The following is a 7,161-nucleotide window of genomic DNA, read 5'->3' on the forward strand; positions in this document are numbered from 1 at the left end:
GTCGTGGTACAACGTTCTTAGCTTCTTACAATGTCTACACATTTTTTTTCAACTGACGTGGATTTTTGTTTCTACCCATGGCAAGACCACGGGTATTTACATAGTAACATGTAAACTTAACATGCGAGTTCGATCAATAATATGAGTGAATTTGATTACCGAAAACATCACAGACGCACTAGCAAACTTAATCATAGACATCATACTAAGTACATCTAGCATTCACTACAAGAAAAATGTTTAGTAGAGACATTTTTATAGAGGCACTCTCTACTATGTCTCTTAAAACACAATCCAATTTACTATAGAGGCATAAGGAGTGACACTTTAAAGAATGACTTAGCGGTGGAGACATCAACCTAGAGACATTCTTAAAAATGTCTCTTAGTCAACGTGTAAAGGCATTGCACGAGACATTCTTGAAAATGTCTTAACAATAGAGACACTTTCTTCGAGACACTTTTAATAATATTTGTTATCTATGCGTATCGACATTAAGAGAGACATCTTTCTGAATGCTATTATAGTAGAGTCATCTTCTAAAGACGTTACATATGTCTCTTTTACGAAGAGAGACATATTGCAAAATGCCTTAATCTAAAGATGTAGAGTCCCTTTTGTTTTATCCACCAGAGTCCGTCTACATCCTCGATCTACAACATCAATCATCTCAACTACATTGGAGAATCATAGGTCTAGATCTATTCCCCAAATCAGAGTTTCCTACGATTTCACACTTGAGACAAGTATCTAGAACCAGAGCAAGTATTATACTCCCTCTGTCCCAAAAAGATGTTGCAAATTAGTATAAATTTAGAGTTAGATATATCTATACACGATTTAGTGTGTAAATAAATCCAAATTCAGACATATTCTACGACATATTTTTTAGGGCGGAGAGAGTATTATATTTCAACTACTTCTTCTTATTGTATTTTTATAGATAAATAAAAATAAAATACTAAATAAATCCAAATTCAGACATATCTACGACATCTTTTTTAGGGCGGAGAGAGTATTATATTTCAACTACTTGTTCTCATTGTATTTTTTATAGACAAATAAAAATAAAATACTATGCCATGTCATCGTTGGTAAAGGTCATCTTTTTAATCAATTTTCAATAATAATTATACATATATTCATATGATCAGACATAGAAGTGTTATTAGAGCACCGTGTGAAAATAAACAATTCTTCACACGGATCGGTACACCGAGCCAAACAAAAAGTTACACCACGCAACACCGAACGACCTGGCGTAACTTTTTGTTTTACACTGGTGGCTTATTTTCTCAAACAATTAGGTCGTGGGGTTCTGGAGCTCCCCACTAACCCCGACATCTGATTTTCCGCCTCGTGGTTTTCTAATCGAGAGCACACGGCGATGAGGGAGTTGGAATTAAGTGTGGCAGCGACGAGCGGCTGGGCGGCCAGCGGCGATCCAGGGTCTGCGGGTCGGCGCTTTGCGTCTCCCGCTCTCCATCGTGGTCGGCGCTTTGCGTCTCCCCCTCTCCGCCGTGGTCGGCGGGTCGAATCGGCGGCGCCGTGGTCGGCCGGCTGAACGGCAATGGCGGCGTGCTGACCGATGGGTTTCCGTTGCCAGGCAACGCGACGAGTGGTGGCTGCAGGTGGCTTCGGCCCGTCGGTGGGCTTCGACGTCAGCGTATGGTGGCAGGTAATCCTCTTGCTTTCAGAGTACATCTCCATTTATATGTCATGTTGACGCATAAAATCTTCTGATTGTGTATTAAGCTTGTCATTTAGACTGACATTTTTGCTAAAAAATCTGGACCTTTTGGGCCAATCTGTCTCGGATGTGCATGTTTTTTTCTTAATAGTTGAGGTAAACTGACCACTCTGAAATGCAGCCATATCCGTATTGCTATATCCTGCAGATGGATGTAACAAGGAGACGAGGGCAGGTTGAGAAAGAAGGTCGATGGTTTCACCAGAAGAAAATTGATCAGCACCAGAAGGCAAAGAGCCAGGAAGAGGCATCAGTTGATAACAATGGTGATAGTAACGAATAATAGATGGACTTCGTAAATGTGCTATATCATTGATTCTGTAGAATTGTTTCAAGAATGGTCTTTAGGTACAGGTAATCTAATGCCAGTTGCAGCACAGTTTCTAGGGACTGCATTGTCCCGTTTATTAGATAATAGGTAGCCATGTTTTTTCTTCCGGTGGAAATAGATTGGCAATTTGCAAGTGGCATGATTAGGAGTAGATTACTTTTCTACATACCTAGCGATACCTTCTTGACCTGTGCATGGACGCAATTTGTCATGTTAATCACGTAGTAGGCATGTATGTATGTATGTATATATTTATTGCTCTCTAATTTCGGCTGGTCCTTTTCCCCCAATATTATGTGACCCTAGTTGCACTAAGGTTTAGAAGATAATGGATTAGGGTAAATTTTGATTTAAACTGAGGGAACAATTCTTTCTGATTTAAAAAATTCTTTCTGAATTTGATATCTCAGTAAATTCCACAAAGGTAATTTATTTGATCTCTGGACCTCTCATAGGAGTACAACATTTCTCTATCAGCAGTTTGCTCTTTATGCTGAAGTGACATTGGCTTGGTGATTTCAGTGTTTACATATTTGACTCTATATGGTGGCAGATTGGCTGGTGATAAGATCTCCGAAGGAAACTCTGAAGTGCTTGGCCAGTTGATTTCGTGGTGTGTAGTATTCTTAAGGTTATTTTTTTGTGCACTCTATGATGTTGTCCAACAAGGAGAGGTCGTTCTTGGTGCTTGTAAAATGTTTTTCTGTTCTCCCTTTCATGGGAATCTAGCGCATTCATTTTGTTGTTAGTGTTTTATATATTAACAAGTACTGAACCCTCTGTGTGTCTATATTGTTCAATTTTGTAATGACTATTCATTTATCTTTTATTCTGGTGTCTTAATAATATTTGGTACATGTATTATGCTATTGTTGAATCTCAATCATTTCTAGTTTTAAGAGAGGAAACGCATATTAGCACGGACGTATATTTGCATCTTTATCTCGGGAAAGACATAAGGGAATGTCTATATCATGTCGCACTCAGGACATGCCAAGATGCCTTTATAGAGACTACAAGTGTCTCAAGATTAGAACAGAATGTCATAACAAGGTGCTTCTACATTTTATATGGGGCAATTACATATGACACTGTCTTCATATTTTTAAAGACTGAATAAAATGCCTCACAAAAATGTCTATGCATTTTTAGAGACGGCTAATTTGCCACAAGAAGATGACTCCGATTTTGGGGGCAAGCTAACATGTCGCATGAAAGTGCCTACATAACTATACATACATCGTCCAAGTGTATGTTGAAGTGCCTCTATGTGCGTAGACGCACAACTCTGTGTGTCTCTACAAAGTGACTGCATGTCATCTATAGACATTTGTGAAATGCCTCTACAGTTCACACTGGATGTAGTGACACTCTTGTGACATTGTGGAAAATGCCTCTACAACTATGTAGAGGCAACTTAAGTGTCTCAACATGTCCAAAATAATGCCTCTACGGGCCTATTCTCTTGTAGTGATTTCTGAATATGGAGCAAGTACTGGTGCAAGATAGGAGAGTATGAACACGTACATCATGACCGGGAAGGTCGCCACACCAGTTTCGTTGTTGAGGTCGCTCATGGTGTTGTCGGGATCGCCGAATCCGCTAAGGTCGGTGAAGACGAAAATAATCTGACGATGAAGAACTTGTACATCAACGAGCAGCCGCGGCGACGCACTTCCTTAACCTTACCGTCCGTCTCCTAGTGTAGGTTCTCGATGAACGGAGTTTCGGAGACCTGCTCTCCTGAATGGTCATGCATCGTAGTCACTTGGATGAAGAGGACTAGATAGCAACTCATCAAAATGAACTGGTCACGGGAGAGAGACATAAAGGAGTGGAGAACTCTCGATCTGTTATGTCTCTCGTCTCCTTGTAGCATGAGAGGGTAGGCACCGACCCAACCGTCACACGTTCAAAGACAGGGACACGAGGCGAGCATGCACACACACACACACACATTGATCAACTGAACAATGGACTAGGCCTTGAATTCCAGCCTTGTGCAGCAAGTTTCACTCAATATTGGCACGGTACTAGGCTAACATAGGCTTCGCCTCGGGTGGAGCTTATAAGTCATACTCCTCGGAATTTCATGAGCTTTATAGAGATTTAGTCAAATTTCACACATTGTGATCATCAATGTCGCTCATATAGGTGTGTTCTCTAATGATCGCCTTGTATGACCACGTCTTCGCTCAGAAGAAGTCGCACATAACTCATTAAGACATAGTTAACATGTCTTATAGTAACTATAAGAGAGTTGCATTTGCAATAAAGTGGGAGTACGTATTGGAATTTTCTCTTAACACAGATGATCTGGTTTGTTTTCATATGTCCTACTTCACCGGATCTCCGATTGCATAGGTTCGGTTACCCACTCGATAACTCACATGGGTATCAAACCCATCTCCCTCGATGCATGGTTTGTCATATTTCTTGATAGTTTGCCAGACTATTAGCTATTTGGAGATAATCCAAAACTATAACTCCATAGTTTTCAGTTTTCTGACAGATTTTAGTCTTTTCTTGACATGTTTTGGACTCTTCATAAAACCCTTAGAACTATTCACTTTGACAATCATTGTTTGGTTGTCACGGTTCATGAGAATAGCCAGTATTAGTTTTCAACCATTTGCAAGTTTATCAAGAGCCCTCAAAGACTGGAAAACATATCGGCTTCAACAGTTGAAGTATCTAATATTGTGAGTTCTGCTTCCGTTGTTGACCTTACTAAGATGGTCTTCTTACAAGAGTTTTAGAAAACTCGCCACCAAAAAGAGTGAATACATGTCTGCTTGTGGTCCAAGCAGGCGATGACTGAGACGAGGTTATACTGGAGGTGCAGCTAGAGGTCTGCGAGGTCGCGCAGGGTGAAGGTGGAGAGGTGCACTGTGACGAGGCCCGCGAGCGGAGCACAGCCAGGTGCACACGGTGGGTTATCAGGTAGTGGTACCCGAGCTTCACGTACTTAAGCTTCACTGACTGCGTGAAGTCCGACATCCTCGCCGGCGCCCTCGTCGGGGCAGATGATGTCGTTGTCTCACATGGCACGGCCATCACGGTAGTCGTGCCGCGGGAGGAGCAAAGGTTGCCCGTCATGGTCTGCCTTCATCTCATCAGCATCTGAAATCCAATTTGAATCACTATAACCTTCAATTGCTCTTGGATACCAGGTATAGTGTATCCCTTTAGGTAGTGAATCACTCACTCAAGAGCATGCATGTCAATGATCATCTGTTGGGTTGGTCACAACCCAGCATAGTTTTCTCACAACAAACGAGATATCAGGTCTTGTAGTGCAATCTAAATACATGAGCGGACCATTGATTTGAGAGTATGTCAATTGATATCTAGTTGCTTTGTAATTCTTCAAAGCAACACACTAGGATCAGAAGGCATGGAAGAAGATTTTCACTCAGCGTATCAAAATATTCTCAACACTTTCTGAACATAATGAGATTTCTCTATGTTATTGCTAAGGTGTTAGTACAACTCTTCATTAAGTCTTGTGAAATCACCTCGAGCCTGCAAGGTGTTAGCAATAACATAGTACAGATAGCGAATAGCAGGGCACTCAATAGAATTCCCCCAGGGGAGTGTGCTAGATACTCTCATCCTAAAAATACGTGCTAGGTGAGGGGTTCAAAGTAAAGCATGCATAGCGGTTGGCGGTGGCGTTGTTCTCAAAGCCAAAGTGATTGCACCAGTCATCTAGAGTCAAATCATACTCACGGTTCATCAAACGAAAGGATATTTGGCCGACTCCAGGTTGATTCTCCTCAGTGTTGTAGTAATGGTTCACAGTGTGCTTCAGGGTGCTGAGGAACTCAAGTGTCAAGCGGCGATACGTGGCAGCCTCCTGAAAAGAAAAGTCAAGCAAACCAACATTGTTGCAAAGAGTATTGAAATTATCGCGTAGGCATAGTTGGTTCAGAATATGGGGCATGCCCATTTTATGGACTTGATCTCGAGGTCCTTGAGACGGCTGAAACGGTTGAGATGACGGCGGTCTTCGAACTCGATACCGAGCGAAGCGGGTGATTCTTCAACCGGTAGTGCAACTTGTGTAGCCACAGCGCGCTAGCGGCTCCTTGTGTTCATCTAAAATAAATAAATAACATTTTAGTATCTTGAGCACAACTAATTTAACAAAAATAAAAATTTGATCCGATAGAAATAGACATATGATCATCCTCTACCCATCTTATAAAAGAATCTCTAAAATTGAATTCTAGCGTGCTCATTAAGGTGATGAAGTTCATGCTTCCATAATGACAAAAGCTAGAGCATGCATTCACGGATAAAAATTTGGGGATCGGAGGAGAAACTTACCATACTTCGATGGAGTTCGAGGAATCAAATAAAAAACGAACAAATTTGGAGATCCAAATGAGTGGGTTTTGAGTTTGGAGGAGGAAGAGAGAGAGAGGATATGAAATTTTTTATTTGGTTACCTCTTTCCTGCCTGTTTATGGCGTCCGATACGTGGTACGAGCGCATGGTACGGGCGCATCCCGCCCGTACCAGGTGCAGCCGCCTTAGGGCTAAGGTGGTCGACGCAGTACGGCTGGACGGTACGGTCGTATCACCCCGTACTGATGGTCGTTAAACTTACATGTTCCTTACCACAAATTTGGAGTTTCGTCATCGAAGCGGTACGTACGGGCGCACGGTACAGTCTGGTCTGCCCGTACAGATGATCGCGAAAGTTATAGATGGTTTTGGCGAAACTTCCAACTTTTCTTCCTCGAGGCTGCGGATGCGGTACAGGCGCGTGGTACGGGCGGCTCTGGCCGTACTGATGATCAATAAAGTTACAGTAACCTGCGAACTCAAAAATTTATGCGCAATTATCACGTGCCCTTGTGCATCAACATTACCTCGAAAATAACTAAGGAAAAACAACAGTATATAATATCAGGAATGCGCAACCGTTAGTATATAAAATCAAAAGGCATTGTTGCTTATTTTCCTCTCCTCTTTTTCAAAGGATCTCATGAACACTCTTTATTAAAAACAAAAACAAACGAAAGAAACAAATAAAACAAAACATTAAAATAAAATAGGACTAGATAGAAAA

Source organism: Lolium rigidum, chromosome 7 (genome assembly GCF_022539505.1).
Source record: "Lolium rigidum isolate FL_2022 chromosome 7, APGP_CSIRO_Lrig_0.1, whole genome shotgun sequence".
Taxonomy (NCBI): domain Eukaryota; kingdom Viridiplantae; phylum Streptophyta; class Magnoliopsida; order Poales; family Poaceae; genus Lolium; species Lolium rigidum.